This window comes from Gymnoscopelus braueri (genome assembly GCF_963280865.1).
Source record: "Gymnoscopelus braueri genome assembly, chromosome: 14".
Classification (NCBI taxonomy): domain Eukaryota; kingdom Metazoa; phylum Chordata; class Actinopteri; order Myctophiformes; family Myctophidae; genus Gymnoscopelus; species Gymnoscopelus braueri.
The window spans coordinates 22224996-22240696 of NC_137619.1; the positions used below are offsets into that span (position 1 = coordinate 22224996).

Sequence of the window (15701 nt, forward strand, 5' to 3'; positions counted from 1 at the left end):
GAGGTATGCTGGATATATTCAGTCCACAATCTGAAATAGATTTGTTGTTGATTGATTTTTAATTGTACTGGTATCTAACTGTCTGTTGGTCGGTCAGGTCGGTCGGTCGGTCGATCAATCAATCAATCAATCTATCAACACATCATGCATGAGTCATAAATATTTGAAATATGTGTTGGGGTGTTTCTTTTGTTTCACACACACACACACACACACACACACACACACACACACACACACACACACACACACACACACACACACACACACACACACACACACACACACACACACACACACACATAAACACACACACACACACACACACACACACACACACACACACACACACACACACACACACACACACACACACACACACACACACACACACACACTGTAGTATGGTTGTACTACGTCAGAGAGGAGAGGAGGTCTGGGAGAAGAGGAAGCATAGCTGACAGCGGAATGGAGAGGCTGCATGTGTGTCTGTGTGTCTGTGTGTGTGTGTGTGTGTGTGTGTGTGTGTGTGTGTGTGTGTGTGTGTGTGTGTGTGTGTGTGTGTGTGTGTGTGTGTGTGTGTGTGTAAAGAGTCAGTGAAAATCTCTTGTGTGTCAAGAGGGTGATAATCTGCATGTGTGTTTTTGTTTGTGTGTACGCACGCTACTGAGTATCTACGTAACAGAGATGAAGAGAGAGCGATATTGTGGATGTGTGTGTGTGTGTGTGTGTGTGTGTGTGTGTGTGTGTGTGTGTGACAGAGAAAGAGGAAAAGGGAAGAGAGAGAAGTTTGTATGTGTCTCTATGTGATAAAGAGAGGAAAAGAGGATATGTGCATGCGCGAGCACGCGCAGGAGAGATGGAGAGTGGCTGTGAAGCAGGATGTTGATGTTTTATTTGCTCAGGAGGGACAGCTGTGGTTGACAGGGGTTAAGTCCTTACATCTGCACAGAGAAAGCCTCCCACATTGCACAGACCTCAGAAGAGTGGAGCCGGACTGCAGAGATCCAGCCTCACTCACTACACTGACCTCAGAACAGTGGAGCTGGACAACACACAGAGACGCAGCCTCCCACACTACACTGACCCCAGGGCAGCATGTGTGGGTGTGTGTGTGTGTGTGTGTGTGTGTGTGTGTGTGTGTGTGTGTGTGTGTGTGTGTGTGTGTGTGTGTGTGTGTGTGTGTGTGTGTGTGTGTGTGTGTTAATGAACAATTATTATTATTATTTTAAATAGTGAAAATACCACAATGTTTGTATACCATCAAGTATAGTCGATTATGAAAAATCTATTAGAATTGCGGTTAGGGTTAATTATTTGGTCATGCATGGTTGCCTCCACTGTCGGTGTGTGAACTATGAGATGAAGCTGAATTGTGTTAGTTCATGCAGGATCTCAACGGGCCTGAAAATTAAAACCCGAACCGACCCAAGTGATTTGAAGTGTGAGCCCTACATGAGCCCGATCATAACATAGAATAATGAGCCCAGCCCGACTCATAACCTGAAAATAAATAAATAAATAATAAAACTAGAAAAGTCCACTCCTCTGAGCACAGATGTCCGCCACGGCCGTGGCCATGGGCAGTGCCTATATGGGGAGTTGCGTCATGATCCAAGGAATCGAGGGGGGAAATATTCATTGTACGACCTCATTGTACGGTTCAAGAGTTAAGGGACGTTCACACCAAGCATGATAACTATAACTATAACGATAATTATGTGAGCATCCACACTGATGAACGATAACGTTCTGTAAACAGTGGCACTAAACAGTAACACACACTGCGCTGTCCAACTGTGTCAAAGCCCACTTAGAGGGGGAGAGAGAGTGATCTCTGTGGTGCTGAAAGATGCAGGCAATAGGATATATGGATAATCTGACTCTGATTATGAATTAAGGAGGCAAGATAGTTTTAGCTTACCTGAGTTAATGCCAGCTAGCCTACCATACCAGGTAGAGGAAAGAATTCATAATCGTCTCCTCATCTCCGTTAACAACAAAACTTTCAGAGCATTAATGAAACGGAATGCATCCCAGATGTCCTTCTGATGGATTTTGATTAGCTGTTAATGCTGCTCTCATTCATAAAATCGCTATGAAAGTGATCCAAACGATATTGTTTAAAACGTGAATCAGCGTGTTATTGTGCCACCATGAGGTTGATTTGAAAATTTGGGTGAGAGGTTCTCCCATGGCCTACTGGGAATGAGCATGCAAAGTGTCACGCAGGTCTGTCGGACTGAAATTGAGAACTCGAGCATAGCATTCCCTGATTTAGTTTAGCATGCTGCTTGGCTAAAATTAGGGAACATCCCGACTGCTGTTCGCGTCCCGACTGTACCTATTGCAACTTGTGATGGTACGTGTGAATGGATGGATGTGAAGTACATTGTAAATTGCATTTAAGTCGTCAGAAAGACGTAAATGAGTAAATGCAGTCCATTTACCATTTATGTGTAAGCAAAAACGCAACCTGTCCTTAATGTAATTCAAACCTCATTCACCCTCACACTACACAGTATCATCCTTAGTGTTGTTAATTTAACTCAAAGAGGGTATAAATGCAGCCAAATGGACTCATTCATTTGTAAAGTTACAAATAGATAAATGAATACTGAGGATTTTACTGTTTATATAGTAGTACACGATGTAGCCAATTAACATATGTATAGTAGTACATGTAGCCATTTAAAATATGTGTGTGTGTGTGTGTGTGTGTGTGTGTGTGTGTGTGTGTGTGTGTGTGTGTGTGTGTGTGCGTGTGTGCGTGTGCGTGTCTGTGTGTCTGTATGTTTTTATGTGTCAGCTTATTGGTGAGTTGCAGTAGATTGGTTCAGGCCATTAGTGGGCCACACACACACACACACACACACACACACACACACACACACACACACACACACACACACACACACACACACACACACACACACACACACACACACACACACACACACACACACACAATACAACAGATGTGGCTGGCAGAATGGTGTCCGAACCAAATTCCTGCTTTGATTGTTTCATTAGTATGCAGTGCTGTTAAACCAGATGCTGTGTGCATTCTATTGACGATCTACATGAGTGGTTGTCAAACCTTTTAGTTTCAAGGACCCCCATAACTTTGAGATGGACCCATAAGGGTCCATTTGGTTGCATTTGTACACTTTCTGAGTTACAGCCCTGTAGCAGTCCATTTTAAGGAACCCTGGCTGTCCCCTGACCCCGCTTTTAGAACCACTGCTCTACAGGATTCAAGGGCTTTATGCGTGTGTGTGTGTGTGTGTGTGTGTGTGTGTGTGTGTGTGTGTGTGTGTGTGTGTGTGTGTGCGTGCGTGCGTGCGTGCGTGCGTGCGTGCGTGCGTGCGTGCGTGCGTGCGTGCGTGCGTGCGTGCGTGCGTGCGTGCGTGCGTGCGTGCGTGCGTGCGTGCGTGCGTGCGTGCGTGCGTGCGTGCGTGCGATCGTGCGTGCGTGCGTGCGTGCGTGAGTGCGTGCGTGCGTGCGTGCGTGCGTGCGTGTGTGTGTACATGCATAAATCCAGGCTCCTGCTTGTTCATGTCAGTCAGTTTACATACTGTAATTGGAATATCTAATCTTGCATCATGCATCTTACTGCATCATCTGTAGATCTTTGATGTTTGCATCTAATCCATCTAAGACAGTTGACTTGCAGACACTTTCTGATGTGCCTCTAATCAACAAAAGGGACTGATAAGCTTATCATTGTGCCTTTTGCAAAATAGTGCTCGCCTATTGAATAAGCGGTAACCTTAAGATTCAATCACTTAATGTGATGGCGTATGTGTCCGGCTAATCACATTTAGACAGATGAGTTCCAACCCCAATCTGCATCATGTGCTCTACTTTGTGGCCAAAGATGCTTTGTGGCCAAAGATGTGTGTGTGTGTGTGTGTGTGTGTGTGTGTGTGTGTGTGTGTGTGTGTGTGTGTGTGTGTGTGTGTGTGTGTGTGTGTGTGTGTGTGCGTGCGTGCGTGCGCGCGTGCGTGTGTGTGTGCGTGCGCGCGCGCAGTGGCTATTAGTGTGGATGTCTGTGCGCACACGCGCATCCATGCCAAGTGTAGTGAATGAGACATTTCACACAAAGACCTTCCTGTCCCTGTGCAGATGACATTAAGCAAATGTCCATTCCTACTTATGCTGACGTGCATGTGAGTGTGTCGGACAGTCACATGGCTCTTTGTGCGTCAGACATTGATTCCAGCCAGTCTGGTGCATCGACAAGTAACATATCAGCCCAGCAGACATTGCACTTTGGCAACACTTGCCAACCTCATCTAAATGTTCAACCTCCGTCCGGATTTAATCCTTAAACCACACACTGATTTCACCAGGTCATGAGATGCACTAACAAGCTGCCACAGTTAATAGCCTGTGCAGTCTGCGTATGTTCAGCTTGCTTTGAAGACTAGAGATTCGGGCCGCCACGCAGCCCTCACATCCACATCACACCACTGATCCGACCGATATGCCCATATATGGGCACATCAGAGGCCCCCAGGGGCCTCATGCACAAATCATCATTGCTAGGCAGCGGTTTCTGTTGCGTCTGACATCAGTGAATGTTACCACTGTCCACCATACCAGTCTCCATAATGATGACGTAGTTTTTTTGTCTAGCAGAGCGCGCTCTGACTCCATTACTCTCAATAGCCTGTGCAGTCTGCGTATGTTCAGCTTGTTTTGAAGACGTGGGTGATGTGGTGTCATCAGAGGTAAAACTTACGTTGTGATGTTAGCTGCCTCTGGGGCTGGTGGAGAAATCCATCTTTCTGAATGATGAAAATAGTTGAATGTACGGAGACATTTCCATCATCATAATCCTCATTTGTTAAGGTTCGCTGCTGTTCTGTCTTTTGATGTAGCGTGTCCTGTTTTTAGCAACACTTTGCTCTGTTAAATGCTAAATCCCCCTTGATCGCATGATGTTCAGTTAATCCATGGTGACGGTCAATTATTCCACCTCTGTACTCCTTCGACTGCCAGTGCCAACCACTTCTGGATTTAAAATATGAACATTAAACTTAAACAGGCTTCCCACAGTACCCGTGGAATCCATGATTTCTTTCTATTTACTGTACTCAGATTTGGTCTACAGCCCGCCTACTGTATCCGGTAATTTGCAGACACACATTCATACATGAATGTACATAAACCGTTTCTGTATCCTTTAATAACAATAACCCAATGTCTGAAACATTTAATTGATATCCAAATGTCAATATAAGGAATGGACATTCGGAGTCAATCCTAGTTGAGTGTTGATTTAATGGTATATTACGCAGTTGGAGCGATGAAATACGCATATTACGTCGCCCCGGAAGGGAAAACAGCCCGCCTCGTCCTGTGAAAGGGGGGAAGGGGACGGGCATGAATGAAAGTCTGAACGTAACAGTTTCAGGAAGTGCACTGACTGAATTTTCCTTTCTTGCTAAGAAATTGGGCTTACTTACTTTCATTACTTCAGCGTGGACATAAAGGCATGCGATATGCCTTTTCAGAGAGATCGTATAAATCGCGATACAGCGAGTGTGTGTGTGATGTGTCGGGTCTAGGCAGAGATCGAGTCACAGGAACACAGAGCTGGTATTTTCGGCGAATGCCTTTCTTTTGTGTGTGTGTGTGTTTGTGGGTTACTTCATCGCGCGTGTGTGTGTGTGTTTGTGATCGCGCGTAAAATATTCATGTGCACGGCCAGTCAGACAATGTGTGTGTGTGTGTGTGTGTGTGTGTGTGTGTGTGTGTGTGTGTGTGTGTGTGTGTGTGTGTGTGTGTGTGTGTGTGTGTGTGTGTGTGTGTGTGTGTGTGTGTGTGTGTGTGTGTGTGTGTGTGTGTGTGTCAGACAAAACTCCATCACAGCTCCATCACAGCCCCCGGCCTACTGCCGGATCTCCATAGATGCTTATATATGGGCATATTGGTCGGATTGGTGGTTCTGGACAACCGCCACTCCCTCGGGTCCTTGGCAATAGGCACGACGAGTTTGAAGTCGAACTTGTGATATCATAGAGCGATGTCAGAGTATGACATCATCAGTGACATCATCATATCGGTGACAAAAGTTTCATATCGGTCTGGCCCTGCTGTACCTGTCAAATAAAGGCTTGGAAAAGCCTTTTTATGTGTTTAATGACAATTCCTAGTCACTTGCCGCCAGAAATACTATTCTAATCACTGCACTCAATGCAAGTCCACACGGCAAAATCCTCCGTGTTAATCTTACTCCAAGAGTGTCATTTTACATTTTTACTCTCCGAGTTAAATTAACGCTGAGAATTCTACTGTGCAGAGGATAATCTGGATAATGGTATCAGCCGGATGGCTTAAATGGAAATGCACAACTAAATGGATGGGTTTGGCCTCTCCAAGTGCGTACCTGGGTGGAATGTACAGGTCCCTTCTCAGAAGGCTGCTCATTATTTCTGAGAAGGTGCTAACATTTGAGACACCCGGAGAGCATGAAAAGAGCCTCTGTGTTTAGGTTCACCAGCAGGTAGCGAGGTTGGCAGGAACCCAATGGAAAATGCTGGAAAAGGCTAAGAGAAAGAAAAGACCTCGTTAGATAGGACTGATCTCTCTGTGTGTGTGTGTGTGTGTGTGTGTGTGTGTGTGTGTGTGTGTGTGTGTGTGCGTGTGCGCGTGTGTGCGTGTGCGTGTGTGTGTGTGTGTGAGTGTGCGTGCGTGTGCGCGCGTGTGCGTGTGTGCGTGTTTGTGTGTGTGCGTGCGTGTGTGTGTGTGTGTGTGTGTGTGTGTGCGCGCATAAACACTGTCATGGCGAGTTCCGGTGTGTGTACGGATGGGTACAGGACACAGTAACACAGTACAGACACAGCATGGGTTCTGTTGGCACACTCTCGTCAGAGTCCAAACACACTGGAGGATGAGGAGAGAAGGAAAGGTGGACAGAGAGAATGACAAGGGAGAGAGAGCGAGAGGGGAGGAGGGCAGCAGAGAAGGAGTGTCAGCATCCATAAAGATGAGAATTGGGGAAAGTTGAGAGCAGGTGAAGCAGAAGAAAGAGAAGTTGAGAGAAGGTGACGCAGAAAGAGAGAAAAAGAGGGAGCTAACGAGTATGGTCAGTGTACGTACCAGCAAATGACAAGATCAACATGATCTCCATATATTTGTTGTAGGGCTAATGGTCCATTCGCAGCCATAACACTGAGCAGTCTTCTGTCTATGAAACGCTGAAAAGTTTACACCCATGAGGTCACTGGAGTAAATTCTGTGTACATGGAAACTATTACTCTTACTCCCTTTTTAGCCGCTAAGCTTGGTGGCCAAAACATGTCTTTTTATGCTGTGTTTTATGCAAAATAACAATCAGGTACATGTAATGATGTAATAATGTTAAAATTATAGCAATACTAGAGGTTCACATCTAATGTTTCAACACCTATGTCGCACCCCGATCCGACCAATATGGAGCTGACTGATTTGTTTGCGCCTGATGCCATGATGACACATTGAGGTTAGACAACACACTCCATATGTGGGCGTAGCTGTATTGGGAACTCCTTATATGTTATGTCAGAGTGACATGGCCGTGGTCCACTGGCTGGTAGTAGCCAATTGAAATATAGGATAAATTGTATAGGCATCCTAGACTGGATTGTTTTCGATGCTCCTGAGTCGGTTTTATTAAGTGTACAATGTTTCATGTCTCGCTAGGCCGGGGTCGGCCGCGGAGGAGTGCGGAGGACAGGCCACCGAGGCCTCTCCGCACGTGGTCCCTCCGCGCCTGGTCGGGCCCGCAGGCTGCAAGCAGCGTCCACCGAAGCACACGAGGTGCCGGCGGGGCCCTTGCAAGAGGCGGGCTACGAGTGCCTATCGGTCAGGGAAAAGCAGCGGGTTCCACGGCCCTTGCGGGCGGCATGGTTCCCGTGGATCACAGTGCACGACTAGAGTGGCCACCGTGGCCGACGGCGGGCCCTGCATTCGGGCAGGCCTGCCGTCCGTGTCCCCAGCGTCCGCACGCTGGTCCATATATCCGGGCTGGACCATATGGACCACCATCAAGGTACCTAAACTAGAACATGTGAAGGGGTGGGGGTGTATATACAGGTCCCATGGTCATTAGAGAGGATAGGTAACACCTGAAACAATTTCAGTACTGTCATTGACATTCAGAAGACATCACAATATCATTCAGGTAATAAGGCCATAGTTTATAGCCCCAAATTATGACAACAAATTTACCAGACTAGTGCTTCGAGTGTATGTATGCGTGTGCAATCCGTGTGTGCGTGAAGATATAGGGAAGGAGTCAAGGGGAGTTTGTGCTGATCAAATTACACGTGTGTGTGTGTGTGTGTGTGTGTGTGTGTGTGTGTGTGTGTGTGTGTGTGTGTGTGTGTGTGTGTGTGTGTGTGTGTGTGTGTGTGTGTGTGTGTGTGTGTGTGTGTGTGTGTGTGTGTGTAAATCATTAGTCATACGGTCATCCATACGTCAGGAGCGGTGCCGGCTGGTTTAGCAGACTGCTGCTTGATTGATGGAGACAAACCGTGCTGGCAGTGCACCCTGCTCACACAGTGCATGTAGTGGGCTGGTGCTACGTAGGCCTGTCACAATTACATTATTGCCTAATTGCAATTATTTTGCATAATAATCGTATATGGTTTCCACATTAAGATATTCTCATGCATTTTCTAATATTTAGAAAAAAATGCTGAATGAGCCGATCTACTTACAGCTCCTAGATCGGCTATTTTACGTTTTTTTATTTAAGTATGAAGTATAAAAGACGTATAAATGGTAAATGGTGCATTTATATAGCGCTTTACATAGATTGTGCATTACATTCACCCATTCACACTAGGCCTGTCCCCGACTAAGGATTTGTTTAGTCGACTCTAATTGGCGACTAATTGCCAATAGTCGACTGGCAGTCGACTAGTATTAAAAAAAAAAAAAAAAAAAATTATTTACTAATTATTTTCACACATGCTTTGCCATGGAAATAAAGCCCCATTGAATTGAATTGAATTGAGAGAGAGTGAGAGCGAGACAGGAAACAAGGTACTGAAAAGTTCATGTAGGGTGATGGAGAGAGATAGAGAGATGGTGAAAAGAAGAGGTGTTGTGAGGTACTGAGGGTAATATGAAATTGAGACAGGTGTTAGACTGGAGAGTGAGAGAGAGTAAGAGAGAGGGAGGGAGGGAGGGCCGAAGGAATAAAAAAGGGTGAAGGAGGAGTAGAGGAATGCAGCGAGAGAGGTACAGAGAGACATGAGAGAAGAGGAGCATTGGTATAGGTTTGGGAGAGAGAGGTATGGGAGCAAAGTATCAGTGAAGAGGAGAGGAATGCAGAGAGAGATGGGGAGAGAGAGGGATGGGGCATTAGAGGTTAGATAATGTTGGAGGTATGTGGAGGTCGACAGAGGGGGGATTGTGTGTGTTCCAGACAGGGTGATCTCTCCGTCATAGCACCCAGACTTATGCTATTACCATATGGACACCTCCTCCACACACACACACACACACGCACACGCACGAGCACGCGCACGCGCACGCACACGCAAACACACACACACACACACACACACACACACACACACACACACACACACACACACACACACACACACACACATAGACCATACAGCACTACTAGACTACAAAATCATACATACAGTACACAGGCAGGCACAGCAACACATTTTGAAATATTACAAACCTTTCTCCCATAAACCTTTACTTAATTAAGTAAAACATCTGAGTATTTCTTCACCTACTGCCTGCCCTGCTTTCACACAATTTCCATGTGGCTTGTACAGTTAGCTAACCGATGGCTAATGCTTAACCACCTAAACACCAGCATCCGTTTTGTGGGGAAAGCTTTTGCAGAAAATAGCAGATCGACGACCTTGTTGCGACGCGTTGTGAGCTTAAGTTGTCAGTTGGCTATTTTCAGCGAAAGCTATCCCCACTGTAACAGAAAACAGAGTTTTCAACTTTTTCAACTAGGGTTGAGCATTAAGGGACTCCGGTCAACCATCCGACGGTAACAGAAAACAGAAAAGACACTAGAGCAGGTCCACTTTGTTTTTAATTTAGACAAAGGTGCGAAGAAGAAAAGAAGGAAGAGACAGAACTGAATATTGAATAGTTAAAGGATCTACACCATGAATTTAAAAAATATATTTGATATTTAATATCATATGGTGTATGTCCCTCAAACCTTTTTCAAAAGGTTTGAGCCTAAATCATCACTCAGATATACTCATCCCAAGTCAATTGTCTCTGGCTTATACAGCACTTTCAGCTGCAATACCAAAACGTGCTTTTGGGCAGGGGGGGGGCTACTGAGCAATTCTGTCTGGCCATCATCAATGCAATGGCATTCTGAAATGGCCTGTTCAGACACGCCCATTCTGAAAATCTCTTAAATGAGAATGAATGACTGAATGTTAAAAAAAAATATTTTTTGGGGTACAAGAGACACTGGGGAGCCCAAAAATACCCCCCCCCCCCAAAAAAAAATGAAATTCATGGTGTGGCACCTTTAAAGAATGAGACAGAGAGAGAGAGAGAGAGAGAGAGAGAGAGAGAGAGAGAGAGAGAGAGAGAGAGAGAGAGAGAAACCCCACAAAGGACCTATATCTACGTACAAGACAATTAATCAGAATAAACAACAAGTAGTCATCACAAATAAACACACGCCACACTGGTTCCCATTTTGTTCAAACCCAGAAGAAAGTCATTCAGATAAATTCAGTTCAGTTTATCAAACAAAAATATAGCCCACAGTTCAATGAACAAAACTCCACCTTGGGGTTTACCCATAACTCCACCAATGAAAACAAGGATATAAATCAAAATGAACAGTTTAGTACAAATAACTGAAACAAACCATGGAACGATACTTTTTTCTTTTATTGAAATGACAGGATATTGAATGAAAATGCAAATGAACAACAACTGCATAAACTTGAAACATAGGCCTAAATTTGCCTTGTATCAGTACTAAATATACTATTACTTATAGACCTCTCTCTAAATATGAAATGCAAGTCAAACACCAGAAAACTTTTAAAAGCAACATGACCACAGAAAGCTTATCTCTGTTTACTGGCCAACACAAGCTGTTTGACAGTGCCTTGAGTGCCTTGTGACATTTCCTACTACATGAATGCATGTTCAGCCACTCAACTGAAGACAATGTGACTGCTTGTAAGTACCGATGTGGAGCAATGTGTTCTCTAAATCACATTGAAAAGATAAGTAGCTACAGTCTAACACAGACCTCACATGTGGTAAAAACAAAACAAAACAAAACAAACCAAGTGGCACCATTCCGACCAGAATCTAGAATCCAAATCCCAATCCAAAGAATGGAAATATCTGAAGCATTTGGCTCAGCCCTACAGTATATTAGAGATTGTGTGGTCATCGCTCATCCATCCATAGAAATGACATTTCTGATTAAATTCACTCATTTTGATTGAATATAACATGATGCATTCGTACATACATTTTATTCTCCAGAGATAGAAATCCAGAGTTGATATACAAACCCCTGTTGCCTATATATCAAATCCTGCCTGAGCCTTTTCTCCCATGTCTCCCTTACAGTTTATCTCCCTCTGAGCTTTACTGCTGTCTATCTTAATACAGGATAACACATGAAGCTAGCTGAGTGCACTCAGTAAACTCTTAGAGGTTACATTTTTCTGTGCACTTTTCTTTTTCGAAGAAGAAAAAGACCCATTTAGCTCAAAGGGTTTGAACGAGGACATGAAGTGTAATCAAGGGTCGTCTAGTCAGAGTTGGAACTGCCGCTGAAATTGGAACCAGGAGAGTTAACAAGGAAGCATCCTTTGAGATTAAACTGGAATCAGTCCCAATACTCTTCTTTTATTTTTCTTCAAGTAGAGTGGGTAGTTATTAATTCACCTCAGTATTCTTTATCATGGTGAAAGACAGTACAATGTTTAACCCTACAGGTACATTCTGCTCAGAGAGTATAGAAATTGAACCTGGATCCATCTGGTTAGTGTTTGGTTTGATTCCATTTCGTATAACATTTGAGTTTACAAATGGAACCGAATCGGGTGTATTTGGTTCACTCTCAGAGTTAAATGAACCCTCAGCATTTTACTGTGGAGGACAGATGAGAGGCCAGCTCTCTTTAGCAGTCGGGAGACACAGCAGAGAAGACTCTGTGGGATGTATCCTATCCACAAGTTTCCTAGGCTGTGTGGGCATCACTTCCTGTCCATTTGATCCAATGAAATCCAATGAAATCCAATGATATCCAATGAAATCGACAGGAAGTGATGCCCACAGCCTAGGAAACTTGTGGAGCCGGGTGTTTGAGACCAGAGGCATCACTTCAGAAAAAACTAGAGGGCGGCAAAAACTTTGCTGCCCTCTTTCAAAAATAGCGAAGATAGCTTACCTACAAGCTCACAACACGTCATGTAGCTGATATAGGTATGGTTGATGACAAGAAAACATCCGGTCTAAAATCAGCTAAATCTGCAAAAAAGGTGAAGAAAATATGCATACAAGAACTGAATTTGGCGAATGAATGAATGAGTGAATGAATGACACCTTTGTTTGAGACCTACACATTTCTGACTCCGGATTGCAGTGTACAGGAATGTATCTCACACACACAGTCAGTTAGTTGTTCTTTTGGCTCCAGAAGGCTTACACTGTGAAAACACAACCTCATTCTGCATTAGCAATGGACTGCAAAGGACTAGGACCAAAGGCTGCACACACACACACACACACACACACACACACACACACACACACACACACACACACACACACACACACACACACACACACACACACACACACACACACACACACACACACACACACACACACACACACACACACACACACACACACACACACACACACACACACCGCTGGAGAAACCGCGAGAGAAACAAATCTGTGTGTTAAGGCAACTCCGCACCAAACAGACTCGTCCAGGCTATTGCAGACTACTCCAGACTGCAACAGACTGGTATTCGGTTGGCAAAAGTTACCATTTAAGTCTGTCAGCCGACTGGCCATTCATGTGCTAATTTGACTTTTAGCGTGCCAGCGTTGCCAGGTCTGCTTATTATAAGCGACTTTGGGCTTGTTTCCCTGCAAAGCCACTTAGGGATGTTCCCAGCGTTTTTTCTTCACTGACGTGCAGTGGTGTAAAGTAACTAGTACATTTACTCAAGTACTGTACTTAAGTACAATTTTGAGGTACTTTTACTTTACTGGAGTATTTCCAATTGTCTATACTTGTACTCCACAACAATTATTTGAAATGTTTAGTTACTAGTTACTTTGCAGATATAAATCATTATGAAACATACATTAACCACTTTAGCCCTATTTTGTACCTATAAGCTATTTGAAAATAGCAGATCTACAAGCTCACAACGTGTTGCGATGCACGCGTTCTGAGCTTGTAGATCTGCTATTTTCAAACATTTTTGTACTTTTACTTTTGGTACTTTAAGTACATTTTTATACCAATACTTTAGTACTTTTACTCAAGTAAATGTTGAATTCCGGACTTTTACTTGTAACAGACTCAGAGTACATCTATTGCATTCAAGCCTGGAATTTCGTCATTTTAGGGGCAAGGCCACTTGGCCTTTGGTGTTGTAATTTTTTGGAGGGCACAAAGGCCCTGCCCGGCCTTCCTGCCAGGGCAGGAAGGCCATCCAAAAAAATAATAACGATTTTTAAGTCCAAAAATGATTTTTAAGCCCACGGAAATAATGCATTTAACTTGAAGGTTAAGGATGATTGTATTTTAATATATTATAAGAATAGTATAACTATCTGTGAAATATTACCCATTTATTTCACAAAATAATGTGTTGGCAAATGACCAATATTTAGTTATATAGGTCTCAATATGTCACATTCAGCCCTGGACTTCACTGACTGAAGTAGGGGTCACATTAATCACATTAGATTCACAGAATGTATTTTGCCCACAAGTTATTTTCATTCAAATGAAATGTGAATGAACTTGCACTAATAATGACTTTAGTTGATTTTTCACTCTTTAAAATATAGTATTTCTTAATTATTAATAATTACTGCTTGTAGATTGGCTATTTTCACGATTTTAAATTGTTTTTAAATAATAATAAAAAAGGAACATACAAGATTTCCACCCGACAGCCATAATATATAGCCAATATGGTTCTGTATCAGTATATGAGTCCGTTTTTGAAGATTTCATTCTAATTGGCTACTATGCCTGAATATGAATTTCATGAGCCTGGGTAGGTCACCCTGGCTTGGCGGAGATATGCCCTGTAGCACACTCCGCACAGCAGCAGCAGCAGCAGGTGAAAGCAATTCACTTAATTGCTCGTTCTCTCTCCCTCTTTCCGTCTCCTCAATCTCTCGCTCGCTCTTTCTCTCTCAATCTTTCACTCTCCCTCTCTCTTTCTTTCCTTCTCTCTCTGCCGCTTTTTACCCTCTCTCTCTCTCTCTCTCTCTCTCTCTCTCTCTCTCTCTCTCTCTCGCTCTCTCTCTCTGCTTTACGAGCCTATTCATGCAATGCTTGAACTCCCACTCAGAAGGACATGTTTACATACTTGCGCATTACATATTTATACATAAACACGGATGCATGTGACTCCGTCACTGGACAAATTTACACACCTGCTCCCAATCACCACAGCGCAAAAGTAGGGCAAATCAATCAATCTCTCTCTCTCTGGGAGCAACAACAAGAAACAGTGAATGTAGGTTTTCATAGACATGGTCGCTTGTTTCTCTCACATAATCTGGCAACACCGACAGCCCTCTGTTGTCACTGCCACTGCGCTACCAGTCGGCTAAAAAGCTGAACATGTTCGGTCGGCTCTGGGTCGGCCGAAAAGGTCCCGACGGACCCCCCGACGGACCCCTAACCGACTGGCCGACGCTTCCCGAAGCCAATTCGGCCCAAAATCGGGCCGACTCAGATTGGTCTGGAGAGGGCTTTAGAGAAAGACAAATATATAGGAGAGAGAGAGAGAGGAGAAGTTTTTATAAATTGTGGAATATTTGTACTGAACAGGATAAACAGGAGAGACACTTCATCAATGACATTATTAAACACACACGCAGGCCCCCCCCCCCCACACACACACGCACACACACACTTTCCAGGCTTAAACATTGCAATCTTTGTCGTCACACTCCTCATTCCCATCATAATCCTTGTTCTCGTTATTATCGTTGTCATCATCATCACCAGTACATCGCGTTCTCCCTTCCTTCATCCTCCTGCTCTCCTTCTCATACCACCTCCTTATCATCATCATCATAATCATAATCATTATTTCTACTCATCTGTTTCATACTAAATTTTTCCATCTGACTCACGTGACACACAGCGAGTCATCATCTCCTCACGCACGCACGCACACACACACACACACGCACACGCACACGCACACGCACACGCACACGCACACGCACACGCACACGCACACGCACAGCGCACAGCGCACAGTATTTTGGTGAAACAGATGACACACTGTCAAATCCTCAGTGTTATTGGTCCATTTGGTTCCACTTGGTACACTGTCAGAGTTAAATGAACAGTGAGGGTTTTTACTGCGCAGACTGAGCTCAGGTTACCAGGGGGAGTGATATCTGTGTGGCACACATGGTGGCACCGCTCCTGATGGCCTTTCGCACAACAAATG

At 44.2% G+C, this 15701-nt stretch overlaps 1 protein-coding gene across 1 annotated transcript in view; it reads left to right on the forward strand.

Annotated features, from left to right (window-relative positions):
• Nucleotides 1–15701, forward strand: part of kcnq5a (potassium voltage-gated channel, KQT-like subfamily, member 5a) — a 147362-nt gene that overhangs the window by 1542 nt on the left and 130119 nt on the right. The window lies entirely within an intron of this gene.